General features: G+C 41.4%; 1 protein-coding gene across 1 annotated transcript in view; it reads left to right on the forward strand.

The window, feature by feature from the left end:
• The first annotated feature begins 644 nt into the window (after positions 1-644).
• grin2da (glutamate receptor, ionotropic, N-methyl D-aspartate 2D, a) overlaps positions 645-24465 on the forward strand; it is a 408220-nt gene continuing 384399 nt past the window's right edge. Inside the window, exon 1 of the mRNA XM_033636162.2 lies at positions 645-947. The gene's annotated coding sequence lies outside the window, so the exon portion shown is untranslated. The remainder of the gene's footprint in view (positions 948-24465) is intronic.

A 24465-nucleotide genomic window follows, 5' to 3' on the forward strand; every position in this document is an offset into this window, starting at 1 on the left:
ATGTAAAACGACTAATTAACTTTCACAATAAAAGATAAATGAATGTTTTGCTGACCAGTTAATAGTTTATTCTAAATCTAAATGTGCATAAAGTGCACACAGCATCCTTAGATTTTACTCCATGTTCACTTTAAGCTTTGCCTTTTGCAGACGTAATAATGTTATCACTACTGTTTCAGTCATTTCCTTTTTGGTGACACAAGTGTTGACATGTCCTGTCCCAATGGAGAGGGTTGACAGAGAAGACAGAGGGGATGAGAGCAGCAGAGAGATGGATGAGGGAGAGGAGGAAGGGAGGAAAGGAGGAGAGGATATGGGAAGGATGAGAGGAAGAAACAGAGTGAGGGGAAAAGATGGAAAGGAGGAGAAATGAAGAGAGAGAAAGGTAGGAGAGGACTGAGGAAAAAAAGCAGGACATGGCGCAATAATAGAGATGATGCATGAAAGAGTAAAAGACTAAATAAATATTTATGTAAAGCTGGAAAGAAATCATCCCACACCGGGCAACTTAGTTTAGCATTCAACACGTGTCGCGAGGAAGTGATGAGGAGAAGGAGGGATGGAGGGAGGGAGGAAGAGAGAGAGGGAGGTAGAGAGACGTTGCTAGGTGACAGAGCGTACATACTGAATTTTAACAAAATAACGGGAGAGGAGAGAGTGAGTGAGAGGGACAGAGAGGTAGCAGTCAGCAACATGTAGCCTCGCCGAGTGGAGGAAAAGGTCGAAACTGTGCGTGAGCGTCTTTATCTGCCTTTTTTTTTTTTTTTGGTCGGGGGGTGACATGCTTTCGTTTCATCCCGAGGACATTACCCCGCAACATTAGAATCGATCAGGCTGTATGCCGCAGGAAATGTCCAGCGGAGGGATGGACGGATGGATTGTGGTGCACGGAGAGAAGACGCGGAGAGCAAAAAGAGAAGAAGAAGAGTGTCGGGCTCCTGAGAACAGTGAGTAAATTCTTCTCATGTCTTATTCCGGAGCCTCTTGTCTCCCCCGTTTGGGTCTCTTGTCTTTTACGCTGAAGGTGAAAATGTTGCGCCGTGTCTCAGACAACTGTCTCCGGCTTTGCCCTTCACATTCCGGCTGTTGGATGTGAGATGCTGCTGCATTTCTCCCGGGGCTTGCTTTGCATGTATGTGCAGCCCGGGCTACTCTAGGCTCACGCGCTGACGGGTAGGACGCAGCCGGCCGGTGCGCGAGGCTTTGACCCCTCTGTCATTGATGCGCGTGCACGCCGGCATGGCTGTCTTTCACCCAGACGCGCACACACACATGTACGGACCGGTGCGCCATCCCTCTATCCCTCCACTAGCTCTCCGTCTGTCACGCACGAAGTCAGTGCATAACTTACAGTCAGTGACAGACACATTCAGGCAGCTGTGATTCAGATGTGACATTTCTGAAAACCCGCATACATGCCTCCCCGCGCGCCTGCGATCTCACCATACAGGCATTTTGCATTCTACAATTTCCCAACCGGTTGTTGCGCATATGTGCGTTATGCCCTCTCCAGCGGCTGCCTTGGTCGCACCGAGGGGACTCGCATCTCTCCTACCCCCCCACCTCCTCTCCTTCTCCCAAAACCTCCCCCCCTCCTCCTCTCCCCTCCTCCCCCTTTCAGTATTATTAGCTGTAGGGCAGCTATCAGATCCAGGATCAGTCCTCACTGTGTGTGTGTGTGTGTGAGTGTGTGTGTGTGTGTGTGCGTGCACATCAGCAGCTGGTGCACCAGCAAGCAGCAGCCTGCGTGTGTGAAGATCACTCCCCAGGACAGACAGGGGAAATTGGGATTCAGAGCTAGGAACGTGCACCCCCTCACCCTCCCTCCACCTCTACCTCCACTCCAACCTCCACCACGACACACACCAGCACAATTCCTCAAAGCATGATGGAAAATAAAGCACTACTCGCACTGATGATGCTGCAGTTTCACTTGTGAGTGCGTGTGTATGTGTGTGTACGTGTGTGTGTGTCTCATTCAACAGTTTGAATTGAATTTCCAGTCATGTAGTATAAACACACTGTTCATCCCTCCCATTTCTATACAGGAGTGTGTATGAGGGTTTTTGCTGAGGTATGGTTGCTGTAATGGAGGTACATGACCGAGAGAGCTGCTGGTCAGTGTCACATTAAAGGCTTCTATTGTAGTTTGATGCATCCAGTGCATGGAACAACTAGTTGAGTGTGTAGGGATGAGATACTCCCTCCACTAAAAGCATCAAAGATACCACCTGTTTGGATATCTAACTTCTAACAAGCAAGAAAATATAAACTTAGCTGGCATTTTTCCTTTTGCCTCGAGTGTGTCCAGAAACACAGGCTGTGCGGTGGCTCTATAAACGCTCTATTTAAGCTGGCAGTAACCATGCCAACAATCTATGTTCTCTGTTGACTGACATTTTGGACATGTTTGCGTGACCTTGTGCCCCTAGTAGTAGCAGAGGAAAACAATAATCTTGGCTGCACTGTTTTCCTGCTTCCACCATTTTGAGGCCGTTGACTGCTGAGGCAGCAGAGCTTTTGTGATGCTGTTTCTGAGGCCAGTGGACTGTTTGGCTCGATCCAGGCATTTTATCTCTAGTTAGGTACTTAAGCTGGACAAGGTGTAATGGATAAAGATGGTGGCTTCCTGGCTGAGACCCTCAAAGGCTGGGGGGCTTATTCCATATTCACTCCTGCTTCTTTTGAGGCTAGGCACTGCCAGGGCGTCATGTGAGAGACGGGTCATCCACACAGAGTTTCTTCAAAGGTGAGGTGGATGAGGCTGGATTTTTTTTAATGTCAGGCACCTTAAAATGAAACAGGAGGATAAAGATGGTGCCCAGAGCTGTTGTCAGAATCACCGTGGCTTTGACTGTGATAGAAAAAGTGGTCTAATAGTATTGATTTCTGATGTAATCTCAAAGATGGTCGGTTAAACTGTTGATGAGTGTCTATCAGCTCATTCTGTCAAAGCTAATGAACTGCTTACCTGAATTCTCTTGGGAACTCTCGTAGGACATAAATATAGACATATCCAACAGCACGTCCGTCAAGTTTCATGTTGGAGACTAGAGCTGAGATTAGATTGGGCCCAAAAAAACAAACGGAAAACGGAAAAACATGGAGCAGCAAAGCTCCAAGTGCAGTGAAAGTGAAACTTAAGCATTTGTTAATTCACATAGAAGTAGGAAAATAAGTGCAACCTCAACTGAAGTCAAGCCTGGGAGAATGTTGAAACCCAGCAGGTTGGGTCGGGACCAATCAGGTTCGGGCAGAGAATCAAAGCCCTAGACTAAAGTTTGCCGTTGATCAAGCACAAGCTTCTTTTTTAAACCATAGTAATACAATATTTGCGATGCACAGATATTGTAGAAAGTGATCATTTTAAAAATGTTGCCAGAGGATGTCATCTGGGATCTGGCAGAATTGTTCTAGTCTGGTGGTCGAGTTTCATTGAATGATTATACCATAGAAACAGTCGAACGGACATTCCCATTCAAATCAACGTAGTAGGACGATCAGGGCGGAGGCTATTTTTATGTGTACTGTTGCCATTGCAAAGGGTGTTGTGGGGAAACTTTGGTATTAAACAAATTGACTTACAGCAAGTTGAGAACTCACTGAGATGAGGTTTTGCATTAACAACCAAACCATCAGTGGGGTAGTATGTTTTTAACAAAGTGATCAAATACTTGATATAATTAAATATTACTGTAACTGTTATTTCCCTGTTTCTTTTATTGCCATTAGTTTTATGTTTGTTGATTAGCATATTAGCATATATTAGCATATATATTCACTTGGTGAATTAAGAGTTTATTTCCACCAAACCAGAGCTGGTGATTGTTGGAACAGCAGCCCAATTAACTAGATGACTAACAAGACTAATTAAAATGGTTTGCGTGAGGTTTTTAAATTTTTTCATTGAGTTTGAATGGAACGTGTTTTACAAACTTGATTTGGTGCACGGTTGTATTTGTTTTGGTTCAATTAGGAACATAGTTGTAACAATCGGAGAAAATAGAGTTTTTAAACTAGCAATAGTGACACACCTGACCACCCCACTGATGTGTGTTGTTATCGTAGCTAACTAATAACAATAGCCATTGTCTTTTGTACTAGTCACATGGCCATGGCAAACAGTTTATATTCTTTCTATCCATTCTGTATGTAAGGATTGGACTGATTGGACTGGCTCCCACATTTTCCAAGTGATGTGTTTCCATGCATTGTTTTTCATAAGTCATGGTAGCTTGCTGAAGTCATTGAACTGCTTTTCATAGTTGAGTTGGAGCAATAAACAGCAGTGTAAAACAAGCACGATCCAGGCTGTCAGCTTGGTACTAACACCAGTACCCTTAAATAGGTATGGATACCAATAGAGTCATCTATTTAATATCTTTTTTTCCCCTCTACCTCATTTGATACCCATTAGTGTTGTCATTATAGTGGAATTTCTAATTTCGAAACATTACCTAATATAATATGACATTTTTAATACCATAGAGAAAAACTGTCGTTGAGGGCATACAGTTTAAGTTTTTAATAGATATAAATATAAGCACAATGACTGTAGTAAACATCAACAATTACTATAACTAGTAGTAAATAATAGTTTTTATACTACTTGGTACTTATTTTAGTCGATACTTTAACACTATCCATTACCAATACACAGCCCTACCCACGGCAGAAGAAGATTGTATAAAGTTAAACCTTTCTTAACTTCTCCACATTGTACCACTGGGGAACATTAGTATCTTGAATCGTGGGTAGCAGAACTATGTATCTTTGGCATTTTATTAATAATGAATGGCAGCATGTCATGCCTTTACTGTCTGTATTTGTGAGTGAGGGGTTAAACTTGATATGAAGACACTTTTATTGTTTTTTCCCTTCATTTGTCCAATATCTATATATTTCCTAATGTGAATGTCCAAGTTCTGTTCTAAGGGATGTTACTAAGCTAATTTAGTGAACCACGATGAGAAACCTTTCATCAGCTTCTACTCATTCTGGGTTTTGAAAGATGCAGTCAGCATCTGAAGATGTTTTACCCCAAAAAGAATGTGAGAAAAGACAAAAGGGAATTACAGCAATGCAGAGACCAATCAGGTCTGAGGCTGAGACCAGCAGCTTAACTGCACAATGATGCTAGCCGCTCCACACAGCTTTTGACCTGCTGTCCTTACAATACTTGTGCACTCACACAGTTACATCTGCAATGAGGGACATTTCAGGTTTCACTCACTTTAAAATCTACCCCCAAATGAAGCAGTTCAGATTTCTGTGGCTAAACATTTGGCTTGCTTACAACTAGTCTGACTGCTCAAGTTCAAGCTCTTTATTTATCATATGCACAGTAATTACAGAGAAACAGTGGTTGGCAGCGTAAGTCTGAGGCTCCCTCCAACAATGCTCATTAAATATGTATAAAAAAAGAAAAGGAAGATCACACAAGTAACAACAAAATGAGAGTGCAGTTAAAATAAGCGACAACAATAGAAAAGAATAAGATATAACAAACAGTATAAAAGTATAAAATGATAAAGTAGTATAAATTAGACTGTAATTGCAAATTGTAATTGATAACCTAATGGTAAACAGGGAAATCTTGCTTTTATATGCATACTGCATTTTGTGTGTGTGTGTGTGTGTGTGTATGTATATATGTGTATGTACTGTATGTATGTATATATGTATATATACATACATACATATAAACATATATAATTCGTTAGTTGGTCACCGGTAGGCTTACTCAGTTTGCATTTGAATGTCTGGTCGAGTGAGGCTTGACGAGGCTGGCTGCTAACACTAGCATCAGAGGCTACGCTAGCTCGAACCTCTGTGTTCATTGCTAAATGCTTTGGACAGAGGTGATATTTCAGGCTTAAAGTACCCGAAAATTTGAAACTTTGGTATGAAAATTCCTTGGTGCAGAAATTGCAGAGAACTTCGCTCCTATCAACAATTTAAAGTTAAACGTCGTCTCATCTGCCTCCATCATGGGACAAAGCAACTGTTACCCTCAATGACACACCTGGTCAAAGGGCACCACGGAACACGATTAATCACTGTTGATTTTTTTAATGCTTAATTTTTTCCGTGATTAATAAATCAAAATTGATGCATTATTTTGACAACCCTAATATATCCCTAATAAATATATATATATATTTATATATACAAAGTACAGTCCCTCATGGCGACAGCACTCTCCGACGGCAGTGGCCCCCATGCACAATGCGCCATGCCACACTTCACCACAAAAACAGTTCAGGAACATGGGGAACGTGACAAATAGCTCAAGGCATTGAGGCGCTGAGACCCGATTTTTGATCCAGCATCCGTGGGACGTACCAAGTCTGACCCACAATGGGCCCTCCTTGGATTTGACTTGGCTCTGCCCTCTAGAGGCATCAACACCAAACCCCTGGGGGATGTCCTGTTGTGTCTGACACCAAGGCATTGGTGGTGGATACTTTGAGTCCTGTGAGTGGTGGGATGGGGTCGCAGCACCTCCCATGGATGCTAGATGCAGATTGGGATCATGAGAATTTGGAGGCCAGGTTGACACCTTGAGCTTTTTGTCACATTCCTCTGGCCATTCTTGAGCAGTTTTGGTGGTCTGGCATGGGAACCCGGTTTCACTCCGTAGTCGTCGAAATCCAATGCTTGGGCAGTGACTTGATGCATCAGAAACAAACGAAAAAAGGCATCCTTTGACGTCGGCATTGATACGCAGCCATTTGCCACTATAGTTTAATGGTGCCCAGCAGCAACAGGGGGAAATGCAGACCCAAGAATTCCTAGGAGAACAATGCACTGTAACGTGATGGTCAGTGTTATTCAGTTCACCTGTCAGTGGTTTTAATGTTGTTGCTGATGGGTAGAAATTAGACAGTAACTGCATATAAATAAACTAAATGTAAAAAGGGATGTAGTAAATGTATGCATGAATACACACAATATAGTGGTGTAAACGGTTGAAAAACAGCAAATAAAAGTATATAAAAGGTAATGTGACATTATGATGGTAAATAATGAAAACAGTGCCTGTGGTTTTTGCCTTGCCTGACTTTGTTGTGGTGATATTACTGTGTTCAGATCTTGGCAATTACTCTGGTGAGAGCAGTGTTATCATAACTGACAGAAACCATGGCCAAAACTTTTTAAATGAGACCCAAGTTGTTCTAAACCGTAATTATATTTAAACTGCTACGAGGCCACTTAGACTTTTGGGTAGACTGTGTCAACAGATTGTAAAATTAGTTTGAGAAAACTGTGAAGCCAACAGGGTTTTACAGCATCTGGTAGCTTGTTACTTGTGATGCATGTGCCTGGGTGTGCATCTCTCTTGGTGTGTTTCCACCTGCAAGATGAGGGATAAACGAGGTAGAAAAGCAGCAATGTAAGACATGAAGGAGTGAAGGGAGAAAAGGTGGAGGCAGGGAAGGAAGGAGTTGTAAAAGGAGAAAATGCAAAAAGAGAGAGAGGAAATGAAAGGAGAAGTGGAATCAAACCCTCCACTGTGTGCAACCCTCCACCTGGTCTGCTGTGCGTCTGCCTGTGTTTGAATACTATAGTAGAAGTTGTCATGTGTCATCACTTCCCACAATCCATCACAGCGTAGTGGTGGCGAAACAGAGCCGCAGACAGTCAGAGAGCGACTGAAGGCTGCCACTGCCCGGCTCTTTCTCTCCCCCTCTCTCTTCCTGTCGTCAGTCTTCCTCTCTTGCCCTCCGTCTCTTTGTTTCTGTCTCTTCACCACAATCACACACATTTAATTGTGACACTAAGCCGTCTGAATACTTCATTTCATTCACATAATCCCCAAGTGCTGTTGAAACACACTCTCCTTTTCATGTGTGTTTGTGTGAGAAAGAGAGAGAGACAGAGAAAGAGAGAGAGAGAGAGTGTGTGTAAATGACATCATATCCACTGAAGGCCTGCGCCAGGCTAAATGAGTTCAGCCATTTTGGGTTGTTTTTCGGGAATCGGCTGGCCCTTATTTGGCTTTTCTTTTATTTATTCACTTTGTCTGAGCTCCCACTTCCTTCCTCCATCACTCAGTTCCTTCCCATATTCCTTTACTTCTTGCTCCCTTGCTTCTGTCTTCTTTTCCTTTCTGCCCTTCATCTTATATTTCCCTTTTTTTATTTAGTTTCTTTCCTCACAACTTGTTTCTTTCTTCTATCCTCCACTGTTCATGTCTTTTTCTTAGTCCTTCCTTCCTTCCCTTCTTAGAGTAACCTCCCTTCCATTTTCCACTTCTTTCTTTATTCCTTTTACTCTGTCCCTTTGTCTTTTCTTCCTCACTTCCTCCCTTCCTTTATTTATTCTACTTCTTCCCAATAACTTCAATTACCTTTGGTCTTCTATAATATTTACCACTTTCATCTTTCCTCACTTCCTTCCTCCGCTCATCCTTGAATCCTTTTGCTCTGCCCCTTTACCTCTTCTTCCCTACATCCTGTCTTCAACTGTTGCTCTTTTTCTGTCTTACTTCCATTTCATTTTGGTCTATTTCATTCTTAAATTCTTTCATTCTCCCTCCCTCCCTCCCTTCTTTCCGCTTTCCTTTTTGTAATATCTTTCAATAGGCTACCTCCATCTCACATTCTCTTGCTGTGTCCTTTTGCCTTTTTACTTCATACTTCCAGACTTTCCTCCTTCCTTACTCCACTCCTCTCTCCCCTACCTTCTCTTTCATTATAATCTTTATTTCCTTCCTTCCTTTGCTCCTTCTGCCATCTCGCTCTTCTTTCCTTTGCTTCTTGTTCCCATTTCTTTCTGATTTGTGGTACACTACATTGCTCCTTGCTGTGCTCTCCTCACTCCATTTCTCTTTTTCATCTGTCCTTCCATTTTCATTACAACTCTCCTAACTTCCTGTTCCCTTTAATATTTTTTTTCTTTCTTCAACTCTCTAATCCTCCCCACTTTCCTCTCTTCCATTTTTTATTTCTTGTTCCCTTGAGTTTTCTCCGATCTTTATCCTTTTGTCCCCCTTTCATCTTTCCTTGCTCTGTTCCTTCTTTTCTTACTTGCTTCTGTTTCCTTTGGTTTCTCCTTACTTCCTTGTGCCCTCGACTCTTTCTTTCATTTTTCGTCTTCTTTGTGTCCTTGCTGTGGTCTTGCTGGTGCTTTTCCTTCTTCTTTCCTTTTTTTCTTTCTTCAGTCTTTTTCCTCATTTCCTTTCCTCTGTTATCATTTCTCTCATCTGTTCTTCCCTCCTCTTCTCCTTTATCCTCTTCCCTTTCACCATATTTCCCCTTCGATCCATATTTCCTTTTTTCCCCTCATTGCTTCCACCATACCTACCTATGCCCTTCTGTCTCAGTTTCCTTCCTCCCTTCCCTTTTTATTCATATCTCCTCCTCTTCCTCCTTCCTCCGTCCCCTCCCTCTCACAGTCGGACCATTCATATCTGCTCCCCTCTTTATCGGCACGCTCCATCAGCCTCTGTGAATGGATGCCTGAGAACAAGGAGATGAATGGACTTGCATTCATCCCTAGGTGCATTTCATCAGGCTTGGACATGACTCCCTCTCACTCCACCCTCCTGTGTGTCCCACTCCCTCTTACAAATACACACACACACACACACACACACACACACACACTCCAGCATATCTGATGCAGGACTCTGGCCAGCGTCATCAGTGTGGAGATGAAACTAAGTGGACCAGTGGCCTGCAGTGTCAGATCAGAAGTAATTGGTGTTGGGGTGGAAGCAGAGAGGATGAAGGAAGAGGGAAGGAAGTAGGGACTGAAAAGACAGAAAAGACAAATGGAAAAAAGGAAAGGACACGGTAAAGGAGAGATGGGAAGATTAAAGAATAGGGGGGGAAAAAGGCACATTGGGATGAAAGGAAAAGATGAAGACACTAAAAGCAGGAAACAGAGGATGGAGACTATGTTAGGAAGGAAGGAATGGCAGAATGAAGAGAGATAAGAAGGCAGAGAACCAGTAGCAAAGATGGTGGTGGAATGGTGCCAGTGGCTAGGAACTGTGAGGGACGAGATGCTGCGGTGTCAAAGTTAATCGATGCATGCCGAGTTAACATATGCCATTTGGTGGCCGCATTACAATGTCAGGAGCGTGTTTGTGTTTCCAGCAGGCGTGGACTCAGTGGGGGCAAAAATAAATAAATAAACCAGTAAAATAAAAATGGAAAAGATGAGGAAACACACTTTTATGTTCAAGTAATGGAGTCCACATAGGACTGACAAAAATCCTTATGACAATCGGATTAAAACAGATAAATTACATTTGCTCTTTAATTTGACCTGGTTTTGACAAAGACATGAATAATTAGATTAAAGTAGCCTTTGTTGATTTGCGAAAGGCTGAACATGCCTCAGCTGGATGAACATGTTCAGAACTCTTTACCCCTCTGTTTGCACTGGTGGGAGTATTTATCTGCTATCATCTCATACGCATTGATTTGCCTATTTGCAAGTCAAAAGACATCTTAGTTTCAACTGGAGTACATTTGGCTGAAAACTGAAAGGTTTTTTTTAGACATCTTGGTTACATAACTGTTGTTTCAACAGCATTTACATGACAACATTTTAGTTCTGACCTGCTTCACAGTAAAACACAGTCAATTGAATATTGTTAATGTAACCCATCCACAGCTTTATCAGATGGTCTCAGGTACACCATCATCACACCTCCTTTGATAAATGGGATGACTTTTATTGAGTTGTGCAACGGCAAAGAAAGACACAGTGGTAATGATGAATCCACGACTGCACATGGGAAGCAATACAAGATATTGTTGTCATTGTGTAAAACGGTCAATGACCAGGTTTTGTCGCTTTTTTTGTTTTATTTGATTTTCGGTTGGCTCGATGAACTTTGTATTTCTACTACTACTTGGAGTGACAGAGGATTGGTGATTCAATCATGTATCCATTGCTTTTACGTACAGTTGAGCAATATATCAAAAGTATATCAATATCATGATATCGGCCTAGATATCTTCTTAGATTTGGATATCTTAATACTGGAAGTGTTGTCTTTTCCTAGTTTCAAAGGCTGTTTTACAGTAAGGTATAATTTTCCGAACTTACCCATCTATTCTAGCAGCGCTTTTACCCATATTATGTCCACATTACTGATGGAAAATCCTGTTCAGTCAGGACCACTGTAGTCAAAGAAAACTTTATCTCCAGTAGCAGTATTATATTTGGCGCTATGGCTCTGTTCTGGAGTCTCTCTGTCTCTCCTAGAGCACACCTCTCTGCCCTTCCACGCGCCTCTGTGGAAAGCCCTGAGCCAGAAAGAGTACATCTCTCTGCCCTTCCACACGCAAACGAGGAAAGCCTGAGGCAGAGAGAGCACCCCCACTTGCCCTTCCATGCACCTATATGGAAGGCCTAAGGCAGGAAGAGCAGCAGTAAAGACAGAACAGGGCAAGCATCAACGACAAACAGAAATGTCGTTGATAATTCAGACACAACATCAAAAGGACGAGCTGGGGTGGAGGTAGGTTGCAAAGTGGCTTGCAGAGGAAGCAGCTACAGTAGGCAGGACAAAGCCGTTTAAATAGGGCTTCCTGAATGAGATTCACCAATTCGTTGCATAAAAGTGATGAAGTGATCTATGATCTGACTCCCTTCAATCAGTCAGCTGCTCCATCAGTTGACTGGGCTGTTTGAGATCAGCTGATGTAGCTGGGATGTGAGCTGAGCACATTTAGTCAACCCTACAATATAAACATCAGGGTATTTGGTAAAAAAATACCTTGATATTGGATTTTCAGACAACCCTACTTTTAGCCATACATTTAGACTTGCCTACTAATTACATGTCCAAGTCATAGTTGTGTTTTTGTCCACCTGAGGAATTTAAGTCTAGTACTCACTCTACTTTACCTTTATTTGGTCGCCACCAACTCCTGAGAAAATGATCTGGTTGCTAGCTGCTTAATGCTCCACTGGCTTAACAGCTAAACAACTATTCCCTCACTACTATTCCTACATTCTCGCCTTGAACAGGCTGTGTATGAGGGGCATGAAAGAACCCTCTCGTCACCCAAAAAACAAATTCAATTTCTCATTAACAAACACTGTGTACCACTCGATTCCCCTCCTACCTCTATGGAAATTGGTGATTTCTAGCAAATCTGGTAGAGTGCATGACCCATGTAGGTTGATTCTTTGACAGTGGACTGGGTTTGATTATGATCCGCGACCCCTTGTTGTGTGTCATCACCACTTTCTTTTGACCTTTTCCTGTCACTCTCCAGCTGCTCCATAATAAAAGCCCTAAATAATAGGAAATTAATCTTCATGTTTCTGGCCTCGGCCTAGCTTTAAATTGCACATAGCCAGTCAGGCACAAGTGGCTCCATTAGTCTGTTTATTAATTTAATATGTTAATCACATTTTAATATTGTTTTTTTACTGATGCAGTGCAAGTTGAATTTAGCTTCCTGATGTCATCAACACAGGTTTCTGATGTAGACTCCTTTTCATTTGCCAGAATGTGTCATAATGACAAATGCCAGCATTATGCATAAAACCGCAGATCAACCCAACTTTACCAGCTAGTCTCTAAGAGAGTCTGTCTCCTGCTTGGTGCTGGACAGGGAGGATTGATCGTCACTGAAAACAGAAAATGATGCTGATAAGAGTGGTGAGAGTGAACCAAAAGTACAGTTGCAAGCTCTAAAAATAAATAAATAAATAAATAAATAAACAAAGCTGCGCTGGAAGATAATATAAAACCCTGTAAAACTCAAGGTAACTGCAGAGTTGGGTGATGATTCTCTGTAACATAATTACTATGAGCAACATCATGTAACACATTTGAAATCTTATGAATATGAGATTATATTTTATAACAGCTTTAAAGTGTTACAAATGGCTCAGATCGGTGGGAAACAGTCAGTTGGAGGGTTTCTAGTTATTAAAACAATAAATTTACTGGTTTTTCAACCAGCTACCAGCAACTTCACACCAATTTGTAAATTCATTTGTGTGTTACTTTTCCTCCTGAACAGAAATAGAGTGCTGCAGGGATGATGTTGTTTTGGAGGGCCGACCCGGAAATTAGTGTTGCCTTGATTCCATTGAATAAAAGCCAAAAGTATTTTTCCATTGGATTTAGGATTATTGCAAAAAAGAAGCCCTGTGGCAAACAAAAGTTTACGACTCTTACACGTTGTTGTTGTTTTTTTAGCAAGGTAATCTTTACAAATGAACACCACATTTATGATTTTTGAAGTGTAAATTCAATTGCCAGAAGGAAAGAGCTAATATTAGGCTATAAACAAAATTGCACTATGGTCACATGACTTCAACGTTGCCACCCAAGCAAGGAAGTGAAGCCGTGTTTTGCACAATGATGTTCTGTAGTCTTATTTAGTCACTTTGTAAGCATGTAAGAGTTTCAAAATTTGTATTAACAGAGATATTTGATAAATCTTTGAAGCTTGTGTTTATCACAGATCTAATCTAAGGCATCTAATTAAGTCCAATTAAAAAACCCACTGACTTCAAGACAAGGGGACCGGAAATTGAAATATGCTAACACATTTCTGCGTTTTAGGACTCATTCCTGCAGCACTTTATATGTGCATATTTAAATATTTAACCACAGTTCTGATGTATTGCTCAGCAACTGCGGATGTGCCCCTGGTTCTCCCCCCTGGTGACCTGCAAGTCACCACTTCAGTGATAACAAAGATTATGCAGTTGGCCATTGTTTCAATCTTTCAGTGATACAATGGTCTTTGGATTTTGATCAGCACAGGTGCTATAAATGATAAATGGGCTCCTCTGAGAACACTGCTGCTTTTCAACAGGACATATGGCATTATTTTGAAATTTTCTCCTTTGTGGCATATTTTAAGGTACACAGAGAGAGCGGAGGATTAGAAGAAAGAGAAGTAGATGACATGCAGCAACATTTCTGGGCCACATTTTAAAACCAGGACATCACATTTACACGGCGCATTATGTGCCTCAACCAACAGACACAAACTGTGTTTTATTAACAAAAAAAAGGCGGGGAACTGATAATATTTCTGCATAATACTGAAAGCTATTCATGGTTGTTGCTTCTCAGCAAACATAAATTCAGCTGCTGCTATGTTAGCTGGTTTTTGTCAGAAGATATAACAGTAACACACCATGTTCTTAGAGGAAAAGTGTCTGGTCTCAGTATGCAGGGTGGAGCTGCTCCTCATCTTCGGTTTTTCTTACTGTCTGGGTCAGGTGTCTGGCTAATCCCTCACTTGGGATTATCCAAGCAGTCACATCAGATATTTGAGGAAAACGTGTCAGGGATCACGTAAAAAGGCAGCAGCAGTAAGGAAAGGCAACAGCCTGAGGAACCTGAGAGAGGCAGCTTGAAAGGAGGAGGGGGAGGAGGAAGAGAGAGAGACGAGGGGGAAAAAACAAAAGGACATTCAGCAGAACATTCTGGAATTGAAGTGAACTAACCAGGGGCTCACCGGGCCGGCCTGTCGCTGTAAATCTACATCAGCGGATTAATGTGGCTGGAGCCCGCTGAGGAGGGAGGTGAGGGATTTGTTCGGTGCACCTGTAACCCCACCTGGTGTAGCACTCACAGACAAGGGCACCAGGGAGCTGCAGAGGGCGAGTGGTGAGAAAGAGGATGAAGAGAAAAGAAAGAGACAAAGGATACTGAGGTTGAGGGGCAATCTGCACCTGTAGCGTTGCATCACCTGAGGATTGTTTGTGGTCTCTCTTTTTTTCCCCTCTTCTCCTCCACCCTCTTTTGGTCTTTTTTCCTCCTCCCATCTCCTATATTTCCTTGCCCTTTGCTTGCTCTCTCCTCTTCATCTCTTTCTCCCTCTTCGTCTTTCCTTTTCAGCCACCCAGTCAGCTTAGCTCAGCTCAGCCTCGGCTGCCTATTACCCTGCAGCCACTGTACATTTTTGACTTTGTAGGCTATTAGCCCGCAGCCTGCTTGAATACCCTTCCCTCCGAAAATCTGAGCTGAATATTGTTAGAGGAGCTTTGGACAGGGAGGCAATTTCTGATACGCCATTGAGAAAATGCCTGTGTGACTCTTCCCACTGTCAGAGGCTCAGGGCTCAGTTAAGACAAGATCCTTACCTCTCGCCGCCTCTCAAGGTTGCAGTGACTACGGCACAGTGAATGCAATGAAGTCAATTAGGCAGGGTTCGAATCCCTGCACAGGCCCGGTGGGAGAAGCTGAGTGAGTAACACTTTCCCCTCGCTTAAAGACCAGTGCTGAGGTGCAGGCACGCAAGAACTAAGCCCCCAGCTGCTTTGTGGCTGAAGGAGGCCGACTTGGGTTGTACTGGGCCAAAATAAGTGCACTTGAATGAATGACTGACTTGTTGTGGAAATGAGCACATGCAGCAGAACCTCTACGTAACGATCCGTGACGCAGCACTTGATCATGTAATGCCATACCTGCCCAAATGCAGATTTTGGTTCCAGGGTGGAGAAAATGAATGGAGTTTATGTATAAAAGGCTTTTCAAAGTAAGACCTCCATGCGTTTTTGTCTCTCTAATGGCACTAGAAGCATCGATTTCTGTATCCATTTTCAAGTCAAAGCAGTAATTTTGCCAATGGCAAGCTAAACACTTGTGTAATTTGTGTCACTGCCAGAAAGAGTCATCTCTTTCTCTCAACACTGCAGAAGCAAAATAAGAAGCTCCCAGAGCTAACTTTTACAACATGATCAATAAGCAGTGCTTGCTTTTTCATGAAAGGTCATGTGATTAACACAACACTGCAGTGGCTGTGCCTGACGAAAATTATACATCTATCTAATTGCACAGCTTTCTGTTGGTAAAATTACAGTTTTGGCTTGAAAAAAGAAATTGGCAGACCCTCTGTTATTAGAGAGGCAAATTATACAAAGGTTAAAATGTCTTTCCTGTGCAGAATGCAGATAGTGGCAGACACAAAAACATGTAAAAACTTCATTAATACCACCTCAAAGAAATTACTTTGGAGCGGTAACTCCATATTCAGGTCAAGCCAAAGTCAAATTTGATAATGATGGATGGTAATAATTCAAAACTCCACTTTCTTTTTAGTTTACTTTAAGTGACAAGCTGAAAAAAAGTGACAACTATTTGATATCCTTGTTTTTCACACGTAAGATTTACAAGTTAGGAAAGAACAGAGTCAGGGAATCTCTGCAGTAGGCGTGGGGGGCGAAAAATTGATTCTTATGATTGCCCAGTGATTGCCTGACGCAGTGTCATATGGTGTCGGTGTTTCATCTCGTGTAGTGTGCCATATTATACAACAGTTAATTCCAGCCCTGCAATCTGATTGGTCGAGAGACAGTAAAACCGTGACGATATTGGAGTACAACATCACGGTTATTTCACTGTGTATGTATCACTCTGCCTCACAGCTGATTGCAATCAACAATCAAATCAAAACTGACGGTCAGTGTCAGTTAGGTCAGCAGTTGCGTTGTAGGCTAATTAATTCATCCACTGTCAAACAGCCAAAAATATGGATTTATTTCCTAAAATAAGTTTTGAATTGAACTATGAATGGTCATCAGAGGAAGATGAGGGAGAGGAGAAGCTGAATCCATCTGAACACTCATCCAGGTTTGTCAGTGTTTTATCAGCGGAGCTCAATGACTTGGAGAAAAGCAACATACTGTCAGATCAGAAGGCAGAGTAGGCTGTGCCTGTGAAGCGACTGTCCACCATGCAGTCACCAGAAACTTATTTCACCGGCTGCACAATTAATGGAAACATGCAAATAAATGTGTATAAAGAGTAAGTGCCTGGCGCACCATGTCTGCATTACATAGCAACGGTGACAGCGGAGTCCTGAGGGAACTATTTTTGTTGGCGGAAGACAAATAAAATGCTTAAATTATCTATTTTGTCCTCATTTTTCAACATTTCTTAATCAGCCTTGCTTATTTAACTGTTGAACTGTTGTTGAGTGCCTACGACCGAATCACAGCTGTGATGATATCACAGTACAACATCACGAGCTCGAGTGTGATATTGCTTAAGTAGACAACAACCAACGCCACGTCTGGGACGCCTCATGCTGTTCCAACAGAAAGTCTAGCATGTTTGATTTTTTTTTTTTGTCGTTCACAACTGCTCCCATCACAGCCGTCAGCCTGTAAGCAGAGGCACTTTATCAACCCACTGAGTACTGCCATTAGCATCAAACTAGCAAACAATGTTATTTCCTCATAATGGAGGATATAAAGGAAAAAAAAATAGAAAATAGTGGCTTTTACTCACACAACTGCAGAGGCTACCAGCTTCATTTGAAACAGACTACATTAGAAATGGGCAATTATTGATTATTCGTTCTGTACTTTTTATATTTTTACTTTTTATCCGCTCTCGTTTGCCTTGATCAAGTTAATGCATTACATCGTCGTTTCAAACCCAACACTTCCTGCACCTGTTTCAGATTAAAAGCCCCTTATAACTTTGGTTGAGAGAATCTCTTCATTTTCTAAAAAGGCTTTTATTGTGAAACATTTGCAGGAACTTGTTGTGGAGGATTCAGTGACTGTCATGTTTGGTAGCGGTACTTCAGATGTAGCTCCTTCCATCTGGTGCCGCTTTTTTACGTTACTACAAAAACATTTCGGCTGGCACATGAACAGAAACTGAAATAATAGTAAGAATAATACAAATAGGTAGCGATGGCCAAATGAAGCCTCATGAAGCATTTTCTTTATTTTATAAGCCCACTAGATGGTGCTTTTTTTTCAACAAAAGATTGAAAACACATTGAATTGCCATTCTTTGAGCCTCCCTTTTTAAACCAATAGTTTTTAAACCATCTAGTGGTCTCATAAAATATAGAAAATGCTTTATGAGGCTTCATTTGGCCATCACTACAAATAGGACAAGAATAACCTGATGACATCACACACGTAAAAGACGACCTGGGATGTTTTATGAATTCTGTGTTATTAAAAGATGATGCAAGTAAACTTATTGGTTTATTTTAATTAGGGATTTTTGCATATGCCCCCGTTTTAAAAGTGGCAAGCTGTTAAAGAAAGAATATAGATGTATAGATTCAAAAAATTATCAAGATGCACTGATAGTCATTTTAAAATTGCATCGTTGGATCATGAAAGGTTAAATGCCTAGCAATATCTACCCCTACTCCACAGTCACTAGATAACCTTACATCTGGAGAAATGATTGGTACTTCTTTGGCATAACGCAAGGCAGCTGTCTTGTTCCTTTGTACTTCTCACTGTGTGCTTTGTTGAAGTAATGTCATCAGAAAATGTAAATTCTCTTAAGTTATGTTAACGACACACAATTGTGTACAATGTGTATGTATCAGCATTCAACAGCATTCTTTCATCTTAGAATCACAGGAGCATTGTTCAGAAAGGATGGGGGGCATTTTCTAGTTAATGTATCTTATACAGTGCATCAGGAGGTAATCACTTGGCTCTAGCTGTGTTTAAGGACAATCCGAGTGCAGGGGCGGACTAAAGCTTTTGGCGCCTTTTGCGAGGCATGAGAGGGGCCTCAGAGAACCTCCACTATATTATCTTATACAAAGTTCAGTGTCATAACAAGGCAATTCAGCCAATTTTAAACTAGTTATAGCACAAATTACTCAGGAAGAAAAATTGCAAACAAAACCAGAATCTTCCTTCTAGGCTTTTCGATGGCCCCCATCAAGGGCCCCACTACGGCAGCCCTCCTTTTGCTGCATTCATGTGGTGTTGGAATAATCTGAGAAGAAAATGCTTCCTGATCATATTTTATGGCTCACCGGATCTGTTTAAAGCTCAGAAACACTCCGAAGTCAGAAAAATGACCAACCAAGGAGCATGTGAATGCACCTTTGGCCTTGGCTGGCAGAGGTCTCGGCTCAGGTTAGATTTAATCAGTCCTCACTCATTCTTTCAATGCATGACAACAAACTGAGCAGCAGGAAAAGAAGTACTATTTACACACCGTAGATAGAGGGCAGCATGAGCAGTACTCTACAATAACAGCTTATGGGAAAAGTCTGGGAATCATGAACACTTGGATGTTTGACAGGCTGATCTGGTACCTTCTGGACACTAAAAGGAATCATTCAAAAGATCAGTTTGTTCATTTTCTGCCCATCACTGATCTTCAGTGAGCAATATTAAGTGACAGCTTGAATCAGATCTATTTCACTCAACTTTCTCAATAATGCAGCAGCATGGGTAGTAATGTTAAAATGATTTATTGTTTGGCTGAGGGGATTAATTACCACTAAGCCTTTCAGCGGTATCAGCGACTAACAGGCCACAACACACACTGAATGCATTAGGTGTCGGTGAACGAGACACTGTTGGATCTTAAGAATTAGAACAGGTTATTAACACTTTTCTAAGTTTTTGATTTAGTAAATTACATATGCATTTTGTTCTAAGGAGCCCTTCTGTGTGGAGTTTACATGTTATCCCTGTGTCAGTGTGGGGTTTCTCCAGCTTCTTCAGCGTCCATGCACGTTGGGTTAACCGGTGCCAGTCGGTGTAAATGTGAGTATGAATGGTTGTCTGTCTTTATGTGTTAGCCCTGCGATAATCTGATGACCTGTCCGGAGTGTACCCCGCCTCTTGCCCAATGTCAGCTGGGATAGGCTTGAGACCCCCGCAACCCCTAACAGGATAAGCGGTTTGGACTGTAGGCCACTCTAATCTATATTGTCCATTGCAGTGGCAGTTAGTGTAGAGCTCAATCTAGGTTTCCTTGAGAGTACATAATGATGCATGTTCACGCTAAAATGGAGTGTTGAACCACTCCATAAGTCACGCATATATATTGTTTACTTGTAATTTTAAATGTCAGGATACACTCATTAACATAAATAAATAAATAAAAAACTTGCAGGTTTTCTTTGGTTGAATACATTTTTCCAGAGGGCATCATGCATTAACATTTTTAGACTGTGATGAGCTGGATAAATACCCAGACAAACTGATAATGATAGATAATCATGCCAGACTGCCACATGCAAATAATAACTCACATTAAAATCAGTAGAATAAAAAGTCTCTTTCTCTGCCACACAGCAGATGCGTGGCATTTGCGTCAGCAGAAGTGAAAAATTGCTTTGGCATTTACAATACATAAACAGCTCTTGTGCAACATTGAATATAAACACACGGAAAAACAACAGCATCATACGCATCATGTATGTTCAGGTTCATGGCTCACATGCAGTGAGTGGATCAGTTTTGGTAAATATTTTATTCACTACTGTTGAAAAAAAAAAAAAAGACTTCCTGTAGACGCTTTTGGCTGTAACTGTAATTTAATTTCACCTGACCTCTTCCTCTGCAGCTTTGGAGCCTTTTGCCCACAGCACTTTCTGCAGATGCCCCCTATCTGCCCACAGTCCAGCAGGCTAATAGGATGATAAGCACCATTTGCTTGAGAAGATCTCTTTAGTTCTACCTAAATCCCTTCTAATTTGCTCATTTTGCCCACTTTAGTAGCACCCTTTGTTCACTCTAGGCGGAGATGAAAATGGTATTGCGTAATCAATCAGCAGTGTGCAATCGATCATTACATTCAGGCAGAGACTCTCCTGCCTCGTGAACTCCATGCTTTCCCTTTCATTGAATGAACAATGGCTATCCAAGGTTAATTTTTGTTTGCTTTCTCTGCAGCTGACGTGACCCTTGAACTCATGCATAACTGGCTCCTTGTAATATTAGTGAATTATAAGCTTATTATTCTTGCTGCCAGGTGTTTTGGATGAGAGTGAGAAGGTAATGTTGGCATCATATTTACCGCTTGCTCTGTTCATGATAGAGGTATTAAAGTGGGCTGCTTAAATCCTACATTTATACAGGACAGATTTGCATGTTGGCATTTAGTGTGTTACTCAAAAGCAGCCTGGCAGTTGTTGTTGAGGTAGAGCAAAGCTTCTCTAAACCACGTTTGTCACTGTGAATTTCCCAGCTCACCAGCACCAGTGGAGGTTTCTCTGGAAATGTAAAGGGGGACATGAATCTCATTGTTTTATGTTAGCCCACACACTGGCAGCATTCTCGAGCATGCCACCTATCTAGGAAATTATAAATTGGCTGTGGCTCAGAGGTAGAGCAGGTCATCCACCAATTGATTGGCAGTTCGATCCCCAGCTCCTCCAGCCAACCTAGCAAAGTATCCTTAAGCAGGATACTGAACCCCAAATTGCTCCCGATGGCTGTTCCATTGGTGTGTGAGTGTGTTAAAAAAAAAAAAAGACTAGCAGGTCTTGTACAGTAGCCTTGGCCACCAGTGTATGAATGTGTGTGTGAATGGGTGAATGTGACTTGTCGTGTAAAAAGCGCTTTGAGTGGTCAGATGACTAGAAAGGCGTGATACAAGTGCAAGTCCAATTACCACTTGCCATTTAAATCGGTTCATCTCCTTTACCATGACCTACCATAAGAAGATGTTAGCATGTTACGTTTCTGCAAACCAAGAATGTGTTACATTTATATATTTTATACAAATCATATCAGTGTGTCTAAGTGGTGTAATATATGAGCTTTCTTTGTTATTGGGTTGCACTGCTGGAAACCAACAAAAGCGTTTTTTTGTTTGTTTGTTTGTTTGTTTTTTTCTCCTAGCCGATCATCACAGCATTTCCAGTGTCTTATTAACCCCCAAAGTGTTTTTTTTTTTCCCATTGACATTGTTGCATTTCGGGCGATTTTGTCACCAAATCCAGGTTTTTTTTTAAAGCCAAATAAGACCTTTTCTTTTTTTCTCATTTTTGTGCCTAGTGTGCCTAGTGTACAGTGTTGTTGAAACATAAAAAAATGTACATAATATAACATAATAAACAATTGCAACATACCTGTGCTTTGCAGAAATTTACAATGCTAACATATTTTCTGGCGTTCAGGTTGCTTCTTCTTATGTCTGTAAGGCGCAGGTGTTTGCTAACTGGATGAAAATGCAAACAGGTGTCTGTTCAGATGTGCACATTCTAATCCAATTTCCAAAATTTGGCAGAAGAAGATGCAGGTTAATGCCTGTTTTCATCCAATGCCATTATAGAAATATTAGGAGTTGGCCACAACAAGAAACAGTTGGAGGCACTAATTCTCCTGGCTCTATTGCAAAAGAAGAGGGCACAATGAGATGACGAAATTGAAAAAGCAAGTCAAATACATGGGTTATTTCCATGTCTGAAAAGTGAAACAAATGCATGCATTTTTTCCAATCACCAGCTGTAGGCAACTCTGCTAGCTGTAAATAGATGGTAGAAGTAGAGAAAATTACCCTAATTCCAGCTTGATTTTTACCTCAGTAAACATTTTCTTAATGAGTTTGGTCTCAATGGCTAGTCTTCTTCAATATACTGTATCATTAAATTATGTTGTCATTTACAATAAAACAGACAATTAAGCAGGGCACGCCTTAAGGCAAGGCTACCTTATGATTGACAAGTGGCTACCACGGCGGTGTCTTCAGATTCTCCAACAAATCCACCCCTTGCCCCTCCACAGCCTGCACGGCTCCAAAAAACGGGTCCATGTCATTGGTCCGACAGCCCATTGGTCTGACATCCCATTAGTCCGATGGTCTGCGGTGCTGAACGGCTTCCAGCGGGCGTATTTCTACCTTGATGGTGCGCTGCAACTGGCTCTGGGTCAGCTGGGAAAGGCTTGAGGCGGAGCAGGCTCACGGCTTATGTGTTTGTCACTTTCTTTTTCATTTTAACCCACACCATGATCTTTTCCTAACCCTAACCAAGTGGTTTTTGTGCCTAAACCTAACCAGACCTTAACCACAGGACATCTTGATGATTTTGGAACGGACTTCGGAACAATGGGTTTAATATGGTTGGAACAATGGGATGTCGGACCAATGGGCTGTCGGACCAATGGGCAGTTCCCCAAAAAAACCAAGGTGCCAAAGTTAAGGCTTCAAAACAGTGCATCACATACCGATGGGTGACATCACGGTTGCTACATCCACCTCTTTTATACAGTGATTGGCCAAACCTCAAACAGTAGGCAGCAATACCTGAAAACACAATAGTGAGGAAGGTTTGTTCTCCTAATTGCTCCACACAGATCTGATGTTTTTGTCTGTTGCTATTTTTTGTTTCTTTAATGAAAGCTTGAGTAAAATATTAGTCTGGGGGTGGCCGACCATGACACCATGCAGTTTTTAATGCCCAATCAAACGCTACCCACTGACTGTCACTCCCTTTAATAGAGGGGAATGTCAGCCGATCACCTTAGCTGACGTTAATCTGCAATTAAAGCAATACCAATGAAAACTGTTGTTGTTTTATTGGGTCTGATTGGAGATTTTTAGAGAAGCATGGTAGACAGTTGACAGAATTAGGTGAGGGGCTAAGGTGGGAAACTCAACAGCTAACAACAGGGCAGGTATGGAATTACAGGTCTTCAAAGCTACCAGCTGACTCGAACAGCGATTATTCTAGTATCAAATTCTACTGGACTGTATCTAGATATGAACAGTAATTGATGCTATTTCCCTTCAGTCCTGTGGAGTACAGAAACACTAACACCTGCCAAAAACTAAAGAATGAGGATGAAGACGGGTCAGAAAATTCCAAAAAAAACATACAGGGAATGTGAAAAAGGAGGCTTAAGAAACAAGAAAGACGAAAGTTGGTACATTTGTCACCATGATATAAAAACATTTTGCAGCAGTAAATGTTAAAATGTGTATCACAGGTGTTATTTCTCTCCTTCCATCTTCTCATACGTCTTTGTCTTTAGTGTTTGTTTTCAAGGTTCCTAAGCCGACAGCTCCTATTTTCTAACCTCAGATAAAAATGACCTTGTGAGTTTGTGTGCATTCAGGGCGTGTGCTGTGTCCTGATTAGAGAGGATCTAGTATGATTATCTTGTGTGCAAGGTAAATAATTCACATGTTCTTGGTCTGGCAGAGCAGCTCAGTGACTGTAGGGCAGCTTCTCAGCTATAGTAATATTGCATACAGGAAGATAGTGTTGTAAAAATAATGCGACAATAATGTGATGCTTTATTGACCCCTGTAGGGATCATTTTAAGTAGGCATATAATTTAATTAAAAAAAACTGCAATGTACTGGACCAAAAAGAAATAAAATTTTTTAAAAAAGGGGGGTACCAGAGTTCTTCATAAATAATGTATTCTTATTGCTTGGAATGAAGCAGCTTCAATGACTTCAAAAGAAGTAGAAACTGTACTATAAAATTATGAGTGAATGCTTTTACAAACTTGACATTCATGAGCTCAGATTGTGCATTTAAAGTCTACTGCATTTTGTGGTTGTTTACAAACCAATGTTGCTGTTGCAAGAGCAAAATTAGCAAATCAGACACTCAAGGCCAAAAAACATGAGTGAGATTGAAAAGATTTTCTGGTGTGTTTTTTTTTTTTTACTTTATTTGAGAGTTCTAGTAGAGTACACCTTTTATTATATAATAAAACACGATTTGATTTCTTTGATATGAACATTATTCCCTCAAGGTACGTTCCAATTGAAGGACAATG

This window comes from Epinephelus lanceolatus, chromosome 16, assembly GCF_041903045.1.
Source record: "Epinephelus lanceolatus isolate andai-2023 chromosome 16, ASM4190304v1, whole genome shotgun sequence".
Lineage (NCBI taxonomy): Eukaryota > Metazoa > Chordata > Actinopteri > Perciformes > Serranidae > Epinephelus > Epinephelus lanceolatus.